This window comes from Hibiscus syriacus, unplaced genomic scaffold (assembly GCF_006381635.1).
Source record: "Hibiscus syriacus cultivar Baekdansim isolate YM2019G1 unplaced genomic scaffold, ASM638163v2 tig00111000_pilon, whole genome shotgun sequence".
Lineage (NCBI taxonomy): Eukaryota > Viridiplantae > Streptophyta > Magnoliopsida > Malvales > Malvaceae > Hibiscus > Hibiscus syriacus.
Genome location: NW_024062947.1, coordinates 1,855,716 through 1,878,319, shown reverse-complemented (window position 1 = coordinate 1,878,319; position 22,604 = coordinate 1,855,716).

Below are 22,604 nucleotides of genomic sequence, written 5' to 3'. Positions count from 1 at the left end.
GCCTTCCTTTCTTCCCATATATTGATGGGATGTTCACCATTTCGTCTTCTGGAACTTACCAATTGGTCCCACCACACTAAGGCATAATCCACGAATTCCATAGCTGCAAGCTTGACCTTTCTTTGCTCTGTATAATTTTGGCATTCAAAAATTTGTTCAATCTTGATTACCCAATCAAGATAGGCTTCAGGATCAGTTCATCCTTGAAATGGAGAATGGTCACTTTGATGTTGCTAAAGTTGTCATTCTGATTTCGATGAGCATCTCTTCGTGCTACTGATGTTACTTCAACCTCCTCTTCTTTGAATTCTTCTTCCATTCTAGGGCGATTTACTCTTTTATTTCCTAAAGATGCTTCAAATTGGTCCATACGATCATGCAAAGGCTCCAATTCTAATTTCAGCAATATGGCCATTTCATGCATGATTGCTTGAGTTTGAAAATTAGTGGCATCTCTTATACATAAGTATAAGTAAAGCCTTCTTAGTTGATAAATATTTCCGGATATCTCCTCTGCTGGCATAAATATTCATCTTTGGAGTATGAATTTCTTTGGCCTTCTTTTCTTTCTCCCAGTCTTCTATGCGTGACTTGAGGGTCACTTGGCATTCATGAACTTGGCTTGGTAACAAGGGTGCCAATATAATTTTCTTTCCTTGATGCTGGAAAGAGTATTTATTAGAAAACCCGTCATGGGTAGCTTTCTTATCATACTGCCAAGGACGTCCTAGTATAAGGTGGCTTGCACTCACGGGCACCACATCACAAAGGGCTTCATCATTGTATCTTCCAATTGAAAAAGGTACAACAACTTGTTTGGTTACCTTGGCTTCACCCACATCGTTGAGCCACTGAAGTTTGTAAGGATGATGCTTAGAAGTCTTGAGACCCAATTTTTCAACCATATGAGTACTTGCTACGTTTGTGCAACTTCCTCTATCAATGATAATGATACAGTTCAACCTAGCCTCACTTGGATGGATGGTGAAGTCAAGGTTGTACCTTTGATTGTTTCGATCTAGGAAAGCAACAAGGATCCTGCACAAACAAGAAAGCTCAAAAAAATAGTTAAATGGAAGTAATGAAATGGAAAGATAAATATGGCAACAGAAAATATATATAAGTTGGTGATATGTTTAAAGGAAATGATGAAGTATGGTAATGGAAGTAGAATAAAGGTGATGGAGATGAATATGAAGGTGATAAATATATTCCATCACCATATCATGCCTATATTATCACCAACTTCTAAATTTCCATTTCTTCATCTTTGAATTATCCTTCATCCTCAACAAGGCATTCGTCCATCACCACCATTGGAGGTCGAATTCATCAATTCTTGATGGATTCTTCTATCATACTTCCGCAGTCATCTTCGATAACATTTCTATCCATTTCCTTTTCTTATCATTTCCTTTCTTCTTTCATATTCTATTTTAATCATTTCTTTCTTTAATTTTTGCAGATTACTTCCAATTCAACGTGTAGCATTTGGTGTCTCTCCTAGATTGAGAAATAACAAGGTTGCCAACTTCTCTATTATTGAAGAAGCCTGGTTAGCCTTACATCAAGCAATAATTAGAGCTTTGGTGGATTGACATTCAAGGTTGATGTAAGGCTAACCAGGCTTCTTCAATTATGGAGAGTTGGCAACCTTGTTGTTTCCCAATCTAGGAAAGACACCAAATGCTACACCTTGAATGAAAAGTAATCTGCACAAAGAAGAATGATTGGTTAAGTAAATGAGTAATTAAAAAGGAAATGGAAAGAATTGAAATGGATAGAATAGTTATCAAAGAAGGGCTGCGGAAGTGTTGTAGAATGATCCTTCAAGTGATGATAGATTCGGCCTCCAATGGTGGTGATGGACGAATGCCTTGTTGAGGATGAAGGATAATTCAAAGATGAAGAAATGGAAATTTATAAGTTGGTGATAATATAGGCGTGATATGGTGATGGAATATGGTGATGATATAGGCGTGATAATGGTGATGGACTATGGTGATGATATAGGCGTGATAATGGTGATGGACAGATTGTATCTTATAAAACTAAGAAGGAACCAATGCTATAAAGGAGCAAAGACCCGTTTCTTATAAGTTTTATAAGGGATGGTATGAAAGGACTTTGACCCTCTAGTTATAAGAACTAGGAACCAAAAGTATCAATGAGGGAATGACGCCACAAGCTTTAGAAAAGGCTTGCTTAATCAATATAGTTCTAAAAAGAACTTGAAGAGAGAATAATCTCACAAAGGATTTTTAATATCAAAGGGTGTTGTTTACAAATGAATGCCAAAGCCTATTTATAGATTTGTAAAGGCTTGGCCGAATAAATACATGCCTTTTCGGCAAAGTACATGTCTTAAAACGAAAATAAAAGATGCTTGGATGAGGGGAGATGTCGTTGGCCGAATGGTTCCCATATCTCTTCATCTTGGCGCCAAGCATAATGATGTTTAGGCCGAATAGAGAGAAGCCTCTTCATTTTGGCGCCTATTTCATTCACATACAAAGTACATGGGTGGCTGGTCATGTGGCACTCACATGGATGGTGTAGAATGCTTAAGGCTTGGACTCCTCCATGGTGTGAAGATGAACAACAACTTAGGCGTGACTTGGCATCAAACATGTGTCTAGGTGACATGGCATCATTGGGGAAGCAACTAATTATGAAAGGTCACATTTGTGTAAAACAACCTTTCATCATTTGAGCTACTTCCCATGAGTTTGAGCTGAAGTTGAGCTGGACATAGATGAAGGACATGTGTATAAGTCATAGGACAACTCCTTGTGAAAAGGCACTTCTCAGAATGGCAACTCTTCGCGGAAAGGTACGAATCCACAAAAATTGACCTAGACCATATTTGTAGTGCTCTGTGTGGTGAAGATGATGCAACTCTCCAGCTGAAACAAAGTCTCTAGCTAGCTCAAAAGTTCAGCTCAAGTGAGCTATGAGCTCGGGGATCAGCTAGCAACTTTTTACCATTTGTTCTTCATGATCTCCCGAGTCATCCTATATAAGATTTCCTAGCTTATTGACTCCAATTCTAGCTTTAAGTCAGCTCCCATGATGTGGCCGAACATGTACCTACAAAAGAAAACATTTATAAGCTAAGTAATATAAGATATAAATTTGTGGTTCATAATAATAACTTCATACATTCATAATATCATCATCATAACTATAATTATAATGTATTTAAGCTATTATCATAACTATGGTATAAAGAAAGATTAAGTTAAGGAAAATCCCCCTTTGAATATTGGGAAAGGTTGAAGATGCAAGTCTATTTTTGACGCTGAATCGGATCACATCATCCTCCCCTTCTTTAAACCAATTTGTCCTCAAATTGAAGGGTGGTTTCTTTTCAACGTTCCTCCATTCCATATTTGTTGTTCGTCAGAAATTGGGATCCCTTCTTTAGGCTCTTGAGTGAGATATGCCCATGTAAATTTGCTCTGAATATTTAGGTCCCTTGATATCTCAAAAGTGGTGTTTCTTAATACTCCAATAGACATGATCATTGAATTCTCATAGGTCACGTCCATTGGTTCTTCTAAAGACACATTCTTTGCATGAAAATTGATGTCCTTTTGCATTTCAATGGACACATCTTTTGGATTCCCAAAGGTCACGTCTCCTAAATCTTCCTTTTGGCAAATGGTGCCTCTTGGTAAATCCTGCAAGTCAAAGAAAAAATCTGCATGTTCAAAGTTAGAATAATCATCTTTAACCTTGCATTTTGTCAATAGGCATTCTCGAATCAAACACTTTGAAGAATAAGCACTTGTTTTTGGATCAGTTTCTTCCACGGTTGTTGCTTTTCCTTTCCTCATAGCCTCAATACTCTGTTTCATTCTGACTTGATCATTCTGAACTTGTTTAGGCGTTAAAGGAGTTAGGATAATCTTCTTTCCTTTATGGCTGAACGAGTATTGATTGGTAAAACAATCATGAATAGTCCTTTTGTCGTATTGCCATGGCCTTCCAAGAAGTAGATGGCTAGCGTACATAGGGAGAACATCACACATAACCTCATCTTTGTATTTGCCAATGGAAAAAAGAACTATCACCTGTTTGCTAACGTTGAGTTCTCCTCGTTCATTGAGCCACTGCAACTTATATGGATTTGGGTGCTTCATTATTTTCAAACCAAGATTTTCCACCATTATTGTACTGGCCACATAGTACAACTTCCACCGTATATAATAACAAAACATACCTTTTCATTCACATGGCATCGGGTATGGAATATGTTTTCTCGCTGTGCATTATCTTCCGCAACTTGAAGATTCAAACTTCTTCTAATTACCAAGGCTTCTCCTTGATCAACGGGATCTGCAAGAGTTATTTCTTCATTGACTTCGCCTCTTCTTCTTCTTCAGGTTTTGTTTCTATTTCACCATTTCCAAGTAAGAGCATGGTATTCCGGTTAGGACATTGTGTAGCTATGTGGCCCCTCCCAAGACATTTAAAGCACCTAATGTCTCTTGAACGTTTAGTAGTTTGCTTTCCTCGATTAGGGTCTTTACTTGTTGAGTCTTCGAAGATTCGGCTTGTTCTTTAACAGGAGGAGGAGTAGGTTTCTTTATGTTTGGATTCCATCTTGATGGTGTGGGTGCAACATTGCGAGATGTATGTCTCCTCTTCAGTTGTCTTTCAATCTTCATTGCCATTTGCACCATCTCATCTAGTTCAATGTAATGATACAACTCTAAGGTATTGGCAATTTCGGGATTAAGTCCAGCAAGGAATCTTGCCATAGTTGCTTCACAATCCTCTTCAATGTTGACTCGGATCATGGCCACTTCCATCTCTTTGTAGTAGTCCTCCACACTCTTATGGCCTTGTTTAAGATTCTGTAACTTTTGTAACAAGTCACGGTGATAGTGAACAGGAATGAATCGTTTTCTCATAATACCTTTCATTTCAAGCCAAGTTGAGACCGATCGTTCCCCATTCCTCCTTCGGATAAGGGTAAGTTGATCCCACCATATTAAGGCATAGTCTATGAACCCCATGGCTGCCAATCTCACTTTCTTCATCTAGTTGTGGCAACTAAAAACATGTTCCACTTTGCTTTCCCATTCAAGATAGGCTTCAGGATCATTCTTTCCTTGGAATTGAGGAATTTTGATCTTAATGTTGCTCAAATTGTCATCAACAATGGCACGTCTAGGGCCTTGGAATGCTGCTTGTTCACCCTCGTCAAAATTTTCTTGAACATCTTCTTCTGGAGGGGGTGGTTGTTGTTGTCTTCTATTGGCTCCATTATTACGGGTTGGTGGTAGATCATGGTGTTGATCTATCTTTTCATGAAGAGCATCGAACTCTTCACGAAACATTCTCATCATTTCACCAATGAGTGCCTGTATTTGTAAGTTTGGTGTTCCTGTATTTCTTCGGGGACTTTGAGACATGGTTAGTGAAATAAAGTAATTTAAAACCTTACCAGCACACTCACAAGAACCTCACGTGATCTCTCCAAGAAAATTTAGATTGCACTCCACTCACTCTCGTGTTTGCACTCGAGGATATGATCCTTGGCTTTTTTCTGATCCCCCTTCTGATCTCACCCTCTCGTTTGCCTTTTACCGCTCGATTCTCTCTTGTGGGTCCTTTTTAAGAACTAACTCAAGATTTGAGCAAGTTTCTTTAGTTTGTGCGTCGGTTTAGAAATGGTTAGGGTATATGATAAAGGATAGGCTAGAAAAGGTTAAGAAAGATGATAAGGTAATGGAATAGAAAAGATGAAGAAAAGGAAATGAAATAGTAAATAAGTGAAGATAACTTACAACTCAAAGTTGCAACACTTACTATCTTCCTTCACAAGAAACAACAAGGATACCTCCTTCAAGTTTGATGTTGGGCAGATTGTATGGTGCTTCTCTTTGAGTGTACTTTGCAACTTGCTTCACTTTTCTTTTGCTTTTGATTTTCTTCTTTTTCTTTTCTTTCTTTTGCACTCCAAATTTGATGTAGGAGTCTTTTTCTTTTCTCTTTTGTTTTCTTCTTTCTTGTTGCTTTTTTTTTGTTGTAGCACTTTGTATGTCAATCCACCAAAGCTCTGATTACCGCTTGATGTAAGGCTAACCAGGCTTCTTCAATTATGGAGAAGTTGGCAACCTTGTTGTTTCCCGATCTAGGAAAGACACCAAATGCTACACCTTGAATTGAAAAGTAATCTGCACAAAGAAGAATGATTGGTTAAGTAAATGAGTAATTAAGAAAGGAAATGGAAAGAATTGAAATGGATAGAATAGTTATCAAAGAAGGGCTGTGGAAGTGTTGTACAATGATCCTTCAAGTGATGATGGATTCGGCCTCCAATGATGATGATGGACGAATTCCTTGTTGAGGATGAAGGATAATTCAAAGATGAAGAAATGGAAATTTATAAGTTGGTGATAATATAGGCGTGATATGGTGATGGAATATGGTGATGATATAGGCGTGATAATGGTGATGGACTATGGTGATGATATAGGCGTGATAATGGTGATGGACAGATTGTATCTTATAAACTAAGAAGGAACCAATGATATAAAGGAGCAAAGACCCGTTTCTTATAAGTTTTATAAGGGATGGTATGAAAGGACTTTGACCCTCTAGTTATAAGAACTAGGAACCAGAAGTATCAATGAGGGAATGATACCACAAGCTTTAGAAAAGGCTTTCTTAATCGATATAGTTCTATAAAGAACTTGAAGAGAGAATAATCTCACAAAGGATTTTTAATATCAAAGGGTGTTGTTTACAAATGAATGCCAAAGCCTATTTATAGATTTGTAAAGGCTTGGCGAATAAATACATGCCTTTTCGGCAAAGTACATCTCTTAAAACGAAAATAAATGTGCTTGGATGAGGGGAGATGTCTTTGGCCGAATGGTTCCCATATCTCTTCATCTTGGTGCCAACTTGAAGCATGATGATGTTTAGGCGAATAGAGAGAAGCCTCTTCATTTTGGCGCCTATTTCATTCACATGCAAAGCACATGGGTGGCTGGTCATGTGGCACTCACATGGATGGTGTAGAATGCTTAAGGCGTGGACTCCTCCATGGCGTGAAGATGAACAGCAACTTAGGCGTGACTTGGAATCAAACATGTGTCTAGGTGACATGGCATCATTGGGTCAGCAACTAATTATGAAAGGTCACATTTTTGTAAAACAACCTTTCATCATTTGAGCTACTTCCATGAGTTTAAGCTGAAGTTAAGCTGGCCATAGATGAAGGACATGTGTACAAGTCATAGGACAGCTCATTGTGAAAAGGCACTTCTCGGAATGGCAACTCTTCGCGGAAAGGTACGAATCCATAAAAATTGACCTAGACCATATTTATAGTGCTCTGTGTGGTGAAGATGATGGTTTAACTCTCCATCTGAAATGAAGTCTCTAGCTAGCTCAAAAGTCCAGCTCAAGTGAGCTATGAGCTCGGGGGTCAGCTAGCAAATTTTCACCATTTGTTCTTCATGATCTCCCGAGTCATCCTATGTAAGATTTCCTAGCTTATTGACTCCAATTCTAGCTTTAAGTCAGCTCCCATGATGTGGCCGAACATGTACCTACAAAAGAAAACATTTATAAGCTAAGTAATATAAGATAAATATGTGGTTCATAACAATAACTTCATATATTCATAATATCATCATCATAACTATAATTATAATGTATGTAAGCTATTATCATAACTATGGTATAAAGAAAGATTAAGTTAAGGAAAATCCCCTTTGAATATTGAGAAAGGTTGGAGATGCAAGTCCATTTTTGACGCTGAATCGGATCACATCAAAGGTGCTACAACAAAAAGCAACGAGAAAGAAGAAAGGAAAAAGAAAAGAAAAGACTCCTACAATAAATTTGGAGTGCAAAATAAAGAAAAGAAAAGAAGAAAATTCAAAGCAAAAGAAAAAGTGAAGCAAAGTTGCAAAGTACACTCAAAGAGAAGCATATTACAATCTGCCCAACATCAATCTTAAGGAGGTATCCTTGTTGTTTCTTGTGAAGGAAGATAGTAAGTGTTGCAACTTGAGTTGTAAGTTATCTTCATTTTCTTATCATTTCATTTCTTTATTCTTTCATCTTTTCTTATTTCACTATCTTATCCTTTCGTAACCATTTTATCTTACCTTTATCGTTATATACCATAACCATTTCCTTTCTAAACTGACGCACAAACTAAAGAAACTTGCTCAATCTTGAGTTAGTTCTTAAAAAGGACCCACAAAAGAGAATCGAGCGGTAAAAGGCAAACGAGAGGGTGGGGATCAAGAAAAAGCCAAGGATCATATCCCCGAGTGCAAACACGAGAGTGAGTGGAGTACAATCTGAATTTTCTTTGGAGTGTTACTGTGAGGTTTTGTAAGAGTATTCATGTTAAGGTCCTTTTACACATTTTCATTCTTTATTGCACTGACAATTTTTCAACTTTTCAATGAAGTATGAACAGCAAAGAATGAATGCATTTCACACTCGTTTCCATGTAGATGGTAAAGTGTCTTGTAGCTATTGACGGAGGAAGTTGTGCAAATCTTGCAAGCACATACATGGTCACGAAGTTGGGACTTACAATATTCAAACATTCCAGTCCATATATTTTGCAATGATTAAATGAAGATGAAGAGTTAGAAGTCACAAAGCAAGTTGTCATCCCGTTTTCATTTGGCAAATATCAAGATGAAGTTCTTTGTGATGTTGTACCAATGGATGCTGGACATATACTTTTGGGAAGACCGTGGCAATTCGATAGACGAGCAATCCATGATGGGTTTACAAACAGATTTTTATAACCCATAATGGCAAGAAATTCACTTTGACGCCACTTTCTCCTAGTCAAGTGAATGAAGAGCATCACCATTTGAAGAAAAGAATGGAATCATTCAAAAACGTTGAAAATAATGAGAATCAAAGAGTAGATGAAGAAAACATTGGAGTTGAAAATGAGAAAGATAAATTTGGAGAAAAAGAGGAGAGTGAAGAACAAATTTTATCTAACCTTTCTTCTCCTATCCTTCTTTCTGTTTTGCAGGGCAATTTCAGAGACGTATCTTTTCAAGGTGATGATTCAAGAATCATGGCTTTTGGAGGACTAAAGATGTGACTTTTGAAGAACAAATAGTTGTTACTTTTGGTGGTCAACGAAACATATCTCTTGATGTTTCAAAGATAACGTCGTTTGAAGTTCCAAGAGAAGCGTCACTTGAAGTGCCAAGAGTTGTGTTCGTTGACATTCCAAGTGCATTGTCAACAATGAAAAGAATTCAGCAACCAACTCCCATTAAACATCCCCCTGGTTTGATATGTCCATTCATCTTGTCAATAGTTTTTCATTTACTTATTTTGATTCATTTTGCAGCAATTTGATTCATGTAAGTGGCATTATTTTATCAATTTATGATGGCAAGGACAATTTAAAGAACATAAGTTTTCAAGGAAAGGAGCCAAAGGACGTGACTCTTCAAGAATCTAAGGCTGTGACTCTTCAATCAAAGGACATGATCTTTGGAGGACCAAAGAATGTGTCTTTTAGAATGCCAAAAGTTATGAACGTTCAAAGCAACATCTCTTTCGATTCAAAAGACATCACTCTTGGTTATCCAAAAGATGTGAACAGGGAGTATACTTTTAACCTAACAATGATTCATAATTCCCTTACTTATGAAAGTTTTCTTTCTTTCCAGGACAAGGAGGTTCAAGATACTTATTCAAGGTTCATGACTTTTCACAAGGATCCTTTCATAGATCTTTTCGAAAGGGAATGTCTTGAACAAGTTACTATTGAATGGATATATTTAGAATACAAATCAACAACGATTGAAGGGGTGTACAATTTGGAGAAGTCACATTTCAATTTGAGGAAAAATCACATAAAAGAAGGGGAGGATGATGTGATCCTGTCTAGCACCAACTTTCTGCATGACATACTCACATCATTGAAAATCAATCAAGCTCAATATAAGGGAGTTCTACCTTACTTTATATTATATTTACTCATTTATGCACTATATATTATTATGAGCATACATTTTCATATTAGACTATGCTTGAATTATCATAACATGTGCATTCATTCATTATGTCCTATGGTTTGCATCATTGATTGATATTCATGCATATAATCTATAGTTATAATAATAATATTCATTCATTATCATATGATGCATGAGTTATTATTATAACCTATAGTTCACATCTTTATAATATGCACATTCTTATTACTTTATAATAATTCATATACTTAGCTTATATTATGCTTTCTTTTGTAGGTGCATGTTCGGCCATATGATGGGAACTGACTTAAAGCTAGCATTGGAGTCCAAGAGCTATGGAAACTTAACTAGGACAACTCTGGGACAACTCAAGAACATTTTGGGACAAAGTTGCCAGTTGACCCCCGAGCTCATAGCTCACTTGAGCTGGACTTTTGAGCTAGCTAGAGACCTCATTTCATCTGGAGAGTTGCACCGTCATCTTCACCACACAGAACACTTCAAATATGGTCTATGTCAATTTTTGTGGATTCGTACCTTTTCGTGAATAGTTGTCATTCCAAAAGGTGCCTTTTCACAAGGAGCTGACCTATGACTCATCTTCATGTAATTCATCTATGGCCAGCTCATCTTCAGCTCAAACACTTGTAAAGTAGCTCAAATGATGAAAGGTTACCTTCCACATAATGTGACCTTTCATGACAAGTTGCTGCCCATTGAAGGCCATGACACCTAGATGCATGTTGGAAGTCAAGTCACGCCTAGTTGCTGCCATATTCATTCCATGGACTTCAAGACACCATCCTATGGTTGTAACATCACCAAAGCCTTGCAAGAAGACCCATGTGCGTTCAAGTAGGCTGCCATGTGCATCATTCAAGCATGTGCACTCCATGTGACATCAAATTGGCGCCAAAAGACCAAGGGATGCTTCCTATTCGGTCAAAGACTCTTTCCTCTTCATTTTGGAGCCCAAATAACTTCAAAATGCATTCAAATCATCCTTAGGGCCGAACCAACACATAAACATTCAGCCAAGAGCATATATCTTCATTTAAATCATGTATTTTCATCAAAAAATCATGTATTTTCAAAGGGGTTTCAACCTTGACCGAACCATCAAGTATTTATTCGGCCTAAACCCTTTGAAAACTATAAATAGGCTATTGCATTTCATTTGTAAAAAAAACCCTTTGATCAATTAAAAATCCTTTGTGAGATTATTCTCTCTTCAAGTTCCTTTTAGAACTATATCGATTAAGCAAGCTTTTATAAAGTTTGTGGCGTCATTCCTTCCCTTGATACTTCTGGTTCCTAGTTCTTATAACTAGAGGGTCAAAGTCCTTACTACCATCCCTTATAAGACTTATAAGAAACGGGTCTTTGCTTCTATAGCATTGGTTCCTTCTTAGTTTTATAAGATACAATCTGTCCATCACCATTATCACGCCTATATCATCACCATATTCCATCACCATATCACGCATATATTATCACCAACTTCTAAATTTCCATTTCTTCATCTTTGAATTATCCTTCATCCTCAACAAGGCATTCGTCCATCACCACCATTGGAGGTCGAATTCATCAATTCTTGAAGGATTCTTCTATCATACTTCCGCAGCCATCTTCGATAACATTTCTATCCATTTCATTTTCTTATCATTTCCTTTATTCTTTCATATTCTATTTTAATCATTTCTTTCTTTAATTTTTGCAGATTACTTCCAATTCAACGTGTAGCATTTGGTATCTCTCCTAGATCGGGAAACAACAAGGTTGCCAACTTCTCCATTATTGAAGAAGCCTGGTTAGCCTTACATTACACATACATGCCTAAGAAGGGAACACATGACCAGCCATCATCCCATGCAGAGGGCTGCACCACAAGGCTCCCTAGAACACCCATGTGCTTTGCATATGATCAGCCCCCATGTGCCTTGCATGTGGTTCATTTAGGCGCCAAGATGAAGAGCCATTTAACCATTTGGCCAAGCATCATCTTCTGTCCCATTTGGCGCCAAAGTGAAGGGATACAAGTGTTATTCGGCCAAGGATCATTTCCCTCCATCAAGAATGGCCAAAGTCGGTCAATGTCAGCCAAGTTCGGAGTTTCCATGGATTAGCTAGTTTTTATAGAAGGTTTGTACCAAATTTTAGTTCTATTGCCACCCCCTTAACAGGGATTATTAAGAAGAATTCTAATTTCTCTTAGGGCAAAGAACAAGATGAAGCATTCAATGAACTCAAGAATTGTTTAACAAAGGCTCCACTATTAGTATTGCCGAACTTTGAGAAAACATTTGAAGTTGAATGTGATGCCTCTGGAATTGGGATTGGTGTTGTTTTAAGTCAAGAAGGAAAGCCCATCGCCTACTTTAGTGAAAAACTAAATGGGGTAACTTTGAACTATCCAACATATGACAAGGAAATGTACGCACTCATTCGAACCTTGGAGACTTGGCAGCACTACTTATTGCCGAAAGAATTCGTGATACACACTGACCATGAAGCATTAAAGCATATCAAAGGACAACACAAACTCAACAAGAGACATGCCAAATGGGTTGAATTTCTTGAGTCTTTTCCCTATGTCATCCACTATAAGAGATGAAAGGATAATGTCGTGGCAGATGCTCTTTCACGCAGGTATGTCTTACTTAACACTTTGGATTCCAAACTTCTTGGTTTTTCATTCATTAAAGAACATTATGCTACTGATTTGGACTTTGGAGAAAGGTATAAATTATGTGAAACAGGTGCTCATGAAAAATATTATCAGCATGATGGATATCTTTTCAAAGAAGGACGATTATGTATTCCACAAGGTTCCATGCGAGAAGTGTTAACTAAAGAAGCGAATGAAAGAGGACTCATGGGACACTTTGGAGTCGAAAAGACTCTTGGCATTCTGAAAGAACACCTCTTTTGGCCAAAGATGAAGAGGTATGTTGAAAAGGTATGTGAGAGGTGTTTAGTTGTAAAAAGGCAAAATCAAGAGTCATGCCTCATGGATTATACATGCCCTTGCCAATACCAACCATGCCATGGATATATATCTTAATGGACTTTATTTTGGGCTTACCAAAAACAAAGAGTGGAAAGGATTCAATATTTGTGGTGCTTGATCGATTCTCCAAGATGGCTCACTTTATACCATGTCACAAGACCGATGATGCTATTCATGTTGCTAACTTATTCTTTCGAGAAGTGGTAAGGTTACATGGACTTCCTTGAACCATTGTGTCAGATAGATACGTTAAGTTCTTAAGTCACTTTTGGAGGACTCTGTGGAGCAAAATCGGCTCAAAACTACTATTCTCTACTACATGTCATCCTCAAACGGATGGTCAAACTGAAGTAGTTAATAGAGTTTTATCAACGCTACTACGATCCATTATCAAGAAAAATATCAAGACATGGGAAGAATGCCTACCACACGTGGAGTTTGCATACAATCGAACCATTCACTCGGCAACCAAATATTCTCCATTTGAGGTAGTGTATGGTTTCAATCCTTTAACTCCTTTGGACTTACTTCGTTTACCTTGTGATGAAATAGTAAACAAAGATGGAAAGAACAAGGCAAAATTTGTTAAAAGACTCCATCAACAAGTCAAGGACAACATTGAAAGGAGAACAAGATAATATGAACAGCAAGCAAACAAAGGAAGGAAGAAGGCAACTTTTGACGTGGGAGATTGGGTTTGGGTACACTTTAGGAAAGAAAGATTTCCAAACCAAAGGAAGTCTAAACTACTACCTCGAGGAGATGACCCATTTCAGATTGTAGAAAAGATCAACGACAATGCCTTTAAACTCAATTGCCCAGTGAGTTTGGTGCCGTCAGTGCCTCATTCAACATCACTGACTTATCACCCTTTTGAGGATGGACACGATTTGGGGACAAATCGCTTAAAAGAAGGGGGATAATGTGATCGCACCTACCCCAGATCCGAAAGTCATGTCGCAAGGTCCCATTACTAGGTCAAGGGCCAAACAATTCAGGCAAGTTCTCCTAACTAAGTGTCTTGAAGCTTTTGATACATTTAATAACTTAACACCCTCCTATGTTATGTTATATAATGTTTTAATAGTCAAAGAATAACTTAGTATGAATACATCTGGCACATTGTTATTTTAATATGTTAAGCATGTTAGGATAGCTTTATAAACATATTAAGCATGATTATTATTTATACATCAAGGCAGCATACTTATAATGCATTTTGTTAGTTCATATGCATTCATATTAACTCTTAAGCCTCATGCATAATCTTACACATATTATGAGATGATATAATTAGCTCATGGCCTTCAAACTTAGCTCACATTACCATAATCAAACATGGCAGCAAGGTATTTAGCTCGTCTTAGCTCAATATCATGGACTTACCTTGTTTCCTTGCACATGTAGGTACATTGGAGCATGATGCACGTTGAAGTGGCTTGATGAATGATTTGGACGTCATATGCAGCTCACAAACAGCTTACAAAGTACAAGGCAGCTCATGGAACACTAAGGCAAGCTCGATTCAGCTGGAGGAGCTTAAGGCTAGCTAAACTTAGCTAGTTGGACTATTTGGAGCTGAGTTGCCAAAAGTGATGTCAAAGGTAGCTGAATGTAGCTGAACATAATGTTGAGTAGCTCACAAGGACTTAGCTAGGAAGCTTGTTCACAAACAGCCCATGTTTGCTAGCTAGCTCCACAACTCAAGCTAGCTTGAAGGAGACACATGCACGCCCAATAGAGAGAGAGAATGACCAGCCATCATTCCATGCACAAGGCTGCACCACAAGGCTTCCTAGAACACCCATGTGCCTTGCATATGACCAGCCCCATGTGCCTTGCATATGGATCATTTAGGCGCCAAGATGAAGAGTTCTCTCCCTATTCGGCCAAGCCATGTGTTTTGCATGTGATCAGCCCCATGTGCCTTGCATATGACTACATTTAGGCGCCAAGATGAATGGCCATCTATCCATTCGGCCAAACACCATTACTCCTCCAATTTGGCACCAAATTGAAGGGTTTCAAGTGCTATTCGGCCATGAGACATACCCCTACACTTCAACCGAACCAGCACCTATTAATTCAAGTTATTTATGAATTAAATTATGTCATTTTTGGAAGGCACAAGGCTGGCCGAATCTCCTTGTAATTATTCGGCCATGTCTCTCCATTTCCTATAAATAGGAAAGCTTTCATCATTTGTAATCAGACCTTTTGTTTAAAAAAGTGAGATTATTCTCTTCCTTAAGTCCTGGTGACTTTTATCGACTTATCAAGTATAATTTATACTTGTGGCGTCAACCCCTTCTCTTTTCACCTTGATATTTCTGATTCCTAGTTCTTTATAACTAGTGGGTCAAAGTACTTCATACCACCCCTTAAAGAAGCAATATAAAGTCTGGGTCTTTGCTCTATATAGCATTGGTTCTTCTTTGAGTCTTCTTTAAGATACTATCCTCAAAACCATCCCTTTGTTTCATAAACCATAACCATAGCCATATCAACCATCTTCCGTTTCCATCTCTCAATTAAACAGCCCACCTAATCACCCATACATTTACCACCCTTAACCATTTTGTTTTGAGCCATTCACTTCGCAGGTTTTTTTGCTTCCTTCCTAGATCCACAATCATTTGTTAAGGCATCAGAAGAGCCTTACATCACAAGTACTGATGTCCTTGAATTATAAATGGAATAATAAATGGAATAATTAAGATAAATAATGAAATGAAATAGTACGGATAGAGATGGCATGGAAATGATGGTCTTGATGGATAAAGTTGATGGTGTTGATGATGAAATGGAGATGGTGGTGGTGTTGTATATCAATTACGCCAAAGATGAAATAATGCTAAGGAGCATAATCTCGGTCTTCACAAACTTGTTTGAGGGGTGGTGATAGTGTCTTCAACCCACTAGATATCAATCTAGGAATTTTGGAATCAGGATGGAAGGAATGATGCCACAAGTATAGGAATTATACTTGTTTAATCGATAAAGTTCACAAAGAACTTTGAAGAGAAATTAACTCACAAGAGTAATTTTTATATATGAGATGAGATGAGTACAAATGATGGCAAACCTCTCAATTTATAGGAAATGAGAGTGCTTGGTCGAATTGTTACATAATGTTTTGGCTAGATACATGACTTTAGGAAGATTCATAATGCTTCAAAATGAAAGAACATGTTTTGTCAATAAACATGTTTGTAACAAGCACTTAGATGTATAAGCAACGGATGTCTCTTGATCGTTTAGGGATCTCTTTTCCTCGACTACTTGCTGAGTTGGGAAGCATTTGAGGATTCAGCCTTTTCCTTGATAGGAGTCGGAGTATACTTCTTCAAATTGTTAGGACTCTATCTCGAAGGCATGGTAGTGCGAGATATAGACCTCCTCCATAGTTGCCTCTCTATTTTGATAGCCATTTGCACTATTTCATCAAGTTCTATATAATGGTACAACTCTAGTGTGTTGGAAATCTCGGGATTGAGTCCAGCAAGAAATCTAGCCGTGGTTGCTTCACGATCATCCTTAATATTGACTCGGATCATTGCCACTTCCATTTCCTTATAATAATCCTCTACACTCCGTTGGCCTTGCTTCAAGTTTTGCAATTTCTAAAACATGTCCCGGTGATAATGAGTAGGAATAAAACGTTTACACATGATACCTTTCATTTCGAGCCATGTTGAGATTGGTCTCTCTCCATTCCTCCTCCGGGTAATAGTAAGTTGATCCCACCATATCAAAGCATAATCGACAAACTCCATGGCTGCCAATCTTACTTTATTGAGTTCAGAATAATTATGGCAACTGAAAAACATGTTCCACCTTGCTTTCCCATTCAAGATATGCTTCCGGATCAGATTTTCCTTAAAATTGAGCAATCTTGATTTTTATGTTGCTCATGTTATCATCAACATTGGCATGCCTGGGTCCTTGAATCAATGCTGGTTCTTCTTCATCATAAGGATCTAGGATATCATTTTCTGGAAGAGGTTATTGCCTTTGAGGAGTATCATTGTTTCGAGTTTGTGGTTGATCTTATCTTTGGTCTAATTTTTCATGAAGAGTATCAAATTCTGTCTGAAACATTCTCATCATTTCTCCAATTAGTGCTTGCATTTGCAAATTGGGTTGACCTGCATTTCCTTTAGAAGTTTGAGACATGGTTAGTGGATAAATAAAACAAAAAGTAAACCTTACCAGCACACTCACAAAGCCTCTCAAAATTCACTCTAAAGAAATGATAAGATCACTCCACTCAACACTCGTGTTTACTCTCGGGAATATATCTTGGCTTTTAACAATTCCCCTTCTGATCTCACTCTCTCAATAGCCTTTTTCCACTCAATTTCACTTGCTATGTCCTTTGAAGAACTTACTCGAGATTATAACAAGTTAATTCTTTCCTTGTGTGTGTCGGCTGCAAATAGGTTAGGGTAGAAAGAATAAAAGAAAAATGAAAAGGTAGAAGAAAGGATTCAAAGGTATTAAAAGAAAGAAATGGTTGAAGACAAGGAAAATTAAGGTATAGAAAAGGAAGAGGTGACTTACAATTCAAGAAACAACACTTAATGCAACCTTTCTCAAGAAACAATAAGGTTATATTCTGATACATGCATCACAAGGCTCGCATCAAAGGAAGAAATAATAACTCTTCCAAATGATCCACTCGTCCAAACATTGGAAAAGAAGATCAGAACAGAAGCAGACTTACGACGACTTTTTGAATGGGATCCTGATCTTATTTAGTCAAGATTCTTCTGTAGATACGACTTTCTGTCTCTTATCTTTCCAATGGTTCTTAAATTGCATCAATCCGATATCGGGAACTCAAGATATGACTATTTTACTGAAGACGGTGCATGCAGAAAATCCTATACGGGATTAATACGGAATATTGTAAATATTACGAATTTTCAATATTTTTATTGATTATTTGTAATATAACTTAATATAGGATGATGATTATCTTTTAGGATTAGATTTATTATTTTATTAGGAATTAAGGTTGGGTTAAAATATTATCTTTAGTTATTATTTTATTAGGAATTAGAGTTAAGACATGTTTAGTTTATTATTATTTTATTCATTAGTTATTTAAGACATTTAGAACTCAACCCCTATATAAAGGAGGCTTCATTCAACTTTTTAAATAAGATTTCTTTGATTAATAATACAATGAGAGTTCGTTTTTGCAAGTGTTGATTGCCTTGTGCCTTCGAAGCTTCTTCTCCTGGAGTTCTTTCAAGTTCTTGTGAGGGAGATTAATCTTCACACTCCAATTTGCCTTTTTCATCGCGACTAGGAGGGTTGGTTAGAGCCATTTATCGTGTTTGCCTTTTCATTGCGACTAGGAGGGCTCGATAGGACACTTATCCATCTATTTTTCCACAAATCCATCCGCACCATCAATCATCTTTATCGTTCACCTTCATAAGGGAGATCTTTTGATTTCTTTATTATCTTATTTCATCTTTCATTTATTTATCTTTTGTTTATTTTATTCTTATCATGTTGTCTTGATTCCAGCACATAAAAGAAACCCTAAACAATCCTAGCGACTGCCGCCACCTTCCCATATTCATCACCTTTGTTCTTCATCGAGTCTAGAGCTTTCTAGGTTTGATTCTTCAACAAGAGCAACGTTCATCAATCCACCAACGTTTCCCTATCAATTGGTATCAGAGCTGGGCCGATTCTTGGAGAGAAACAAGCAATCTTGCTTGTTCTTACACACAAAACCGTCAAGGTACCCCAACGGAGTTAGTTCACAAACGATTCAGCGTTTCAGGTTCTTTTTATTTAATTTTAATTTAGATTTAAATCCTTATTGTTAGTTTGCTATTTTGTTTTTCAAAAAAAAAGGCAAAAAAAGGTAAAAAAAACAAAAAAAAACCAAAAAATCCAAAATTTAAAAAATTTTCAAACGAAGGTATTTAGGGCTGATTTTATCCATATATTATATGCATTCTAATATTAATCCCCAGTCCAAATTTCACCCCAATCGAAGTTCATTGGAGCCTTCAAATATATCATTCAAGTTTTATCGGCAAATTCGGTTTAGAATCTTGTTGAATTTCTTGAAAATTTTACAGGAGGAATTTCGTGGTGAAAATTTCCATATTGAAACTTAATATATTGGAGATCATTCACACAAAATATCAGAATTATTTGAGATCAAGAACAACTTCGAAAAAAGTGATCAAGAAAAACAGATTGTTTGAGGACTCACCGTTCAACAGAGTCTACTGGATATTACTGAAGGTATTTGGTTCTGAAATTTTACAGGTGGTTTATTGACGCATCGAAAGACATTCAAGAAATTTTTCAGAATTTTTGGACACCGGTAACCTCCTCCAAAACGTTGCTCAAGTTGATCCAGCGTTTTCTAGGTTTTCTGGTTTGGTCCCTTTTTCTTTGACTCTTAGTGCTTTAGGTTCTTTTGTTTTTCCTTGTTATTGTTATTTTGCATTATCTAACACATTATCTTCTTTGTGTTAGTAGGACTAAAGAGTTTGCATACTTCTTCCTTCTTTGCATTCTCATTCTCTTGGAGTCTAACCTTTGTTTGGCCTCTTAGAGCTTTTAGGTTTTTCTTATCGCCTTTGCTAGTAATCAAACTCCGATACGAACTGTGAAAGACTACTTGGTAAAGTGAGTTTTAAAGAGTATAAGATCGGCTTACTTGCCTCTCGTTGTGTTACTTTCTTGGAGTGACTTGTGAGGTTTCTTGCTTTGTTGAATTTTCTTTCTTTTATTTTTATTTTACTTTAAAATTTTCTTTTGAGTGTTATGATTTCAGATTGGGTGACACTAACAACAAGACACTTACGGCTATCTTAGCCACACTTGCCCGACTCACGACTCAAGTTGAAAGATTTGATGAAATCGTGAGAGAATGACAAGAACCACAACTGGACCTACCAAACCAGAATCCAAGACCAAACAATGCTGAACTTTTGGTACCCGGGAAAGAACAACCACGTTTCCAAGCACCCAAACTCTTTACAAAACCAAAGTTCACGATCCCGTCTTTCAAAGGAGACAACGATCCAGACAGGTACATCGAATGGGAAGGAAAAGTTGATCTCATGTTCGCATACCATGACTGCCCCCAAGCTAAACAAGTTCACCTCATCACCATACAATTTGAAGGATATGCTCGAACTTGGTGGATGCAAACAAGGAAAAAGATCCAGAACTTCCAAATTCCAACAATCACTTCTTGGATTAACCTCAAACAAACCATGAGGAACCGATTCATACTGACACATTATACACGAGAAGTTAAACAACGAGTACACCGACTTCGACAAGGTAGAAGTTCAGTTGAAGATTACTACAAGGAGATGCAGTCCTTACTCAATAGGGCTAACATAACCGAAAAAGAAAAGTCACGGTGTCAAGATTCGTCGTCAGCTTAAACTCAAACGTCATTGATCTTCTTGATCTACAAGGGTACGAAAACCTTGAAGACACACTAAAGAAAGCAATGACAATCGAAGCACAAATTCAAAGGAAATCTCGAATCAGTGAACATTACCAAGGTACTTCATCCTCTTACCAAGGTAATCCTTCAAATCCTTCCTCATCTTCTACTCCATCTTCTCTGATAAAGCCAAGAGATGACAAACCTGACAAGGAGAAAGAACGACCAGCAAAGAATGACACACTTCCAGTCCCTAAAGATTAAATAATAATTTGTGAGGAGGTTTGGAAAGCAAAAAAAGAAAAAGTTGAGAAAGACGCAAAAGCAAAAGAGGTCACTAGTTATAAAAGCCAAAAGAATAATGACCCATGGAAGGTGAGTGAACCTAATTGTGAGAAGAAAAGAGTGGCTCAAAATCTATGTGTGAGCACAAAAGAATTGAGAGAGAACCTTCTTTACAAACAGCCTTCCATCCTTGTTCGCTTTAGAGAATTAATTGTTTCGATTTCTAACATTAACAAGGATTTGTCTAGTGTGTTTTCATCTTTGTTACCGGATTTTCGAGAAGAATTAGGTGATCCACCTGACGGATTACCATTGGAAAAAGGAAAACAACACCAAACCAATCTAATTCAAGGTTCCATCATACCTCGTCAAACATACAATCTCGAAGAAACCAAAGAGTTAGATTTGTTACAAAAAGGCTACATCCATGAAAGCCTTATTTGTAACGTCATCTTAATGACGAAACATGACTTGAACAACTCCACATGCTTTATAGTTCGTGCACAGGGAATCCATGTAAATGATGAGAAAGTAAAAGCAACACGAGACTGGCCCACACCATCTTCCATCGCCAAGAGTTATCGACTAGTGCTAGGTGACCCTCCTGACGGGTTACCACCTGAAAGCCCTAATCACTATGCCATATCAATGAAGAGTCACGATTTACGAGAGTTCAAAGGTAAGTATTTTATTACTCATTTTAATGACATTGTAACATACTTCTTCTCCTTCTTACAAGGTAAGGCTCGTGAAGTTGTCATCTATACTAAACACAACTCCTTTAAGTGCGTAGCTGACCGAGGTAAGCAAAACACATTAGACGATGCACTACCACGAAGGTATACTCTTAAGCACGCTACTGTTCCAAGAATTGAACATATAAAAGATGTATATCACGATAAATCGGATATTTCTGATATTTCTACCCATACTTTTAAAAGTGCTTTTAATGAGTTTTATCTTGTATATGAGTTTCCTTGCCAACTAAACAGGTTCTACAATCCATAAATCTCCTGCTGAGAATTATTAATTCATGAACCACACTTAGGAGACTTAAGGGATTACTTTAACAAACCAGTTGACATGGTTTTTAAATACTCATTCTCACCACACACGAATAAAACCATGGAGAAATTATCTGAATCAATCATACAGAAAGCAAACAGTGGTCGACACCATGTTGAATTTCAACCTAAACATCAGATTACAAGACTTGTATGCAAAAGAGGATTTCAAGACTACAAGAAATTAGTTCCTACAAAGAAGAAACCTCGACTGAAACGCATAAAGACACATCACATTGATCCTGGTAAATGTTTCACAAGTTTTCCTTTCAACACATCTAAGTCTCTTTCTCTTGGATTTTCAGATTCGAGGACGAATCCTTTTGAGGAGTGGGGGAATGATACATGCACCAGAGTCCATAATACATGCTTATTTGGACAAATGTTTCTACTCGAACCTATTAGAAGAACAAAGTCTCGAAGATTCAAAGCATATCTATTCGGTAAGTATAATGTGAATGAATCATTAAATGATTCTAATGTTGCTCCCTTTAAGGTTTTAGATTCGAGGTCAAATCTTTTTGGAGAAAGGGAGGATGATACATGCATCACAAGGCTCACATCAAAGGAAGAAATAATAACTCTTCCAAATGATCCACTCGTCCAAACATTGGAAAAGAAGATCAGAACGGAAGCAGACTTACGACGACTTTTTGAATGGGATCCTGATCTTATTTAGTCAAGATGTCTTCTGTAGATACGACCGTCTGTCTCTTATCTTTCCAATGGTTCTTAAATCGCATCAATCCGATATCGGGAACTCAAGATATGGCTATTTTACTGAAGACGGTGCATGCAGAAAATCCTAT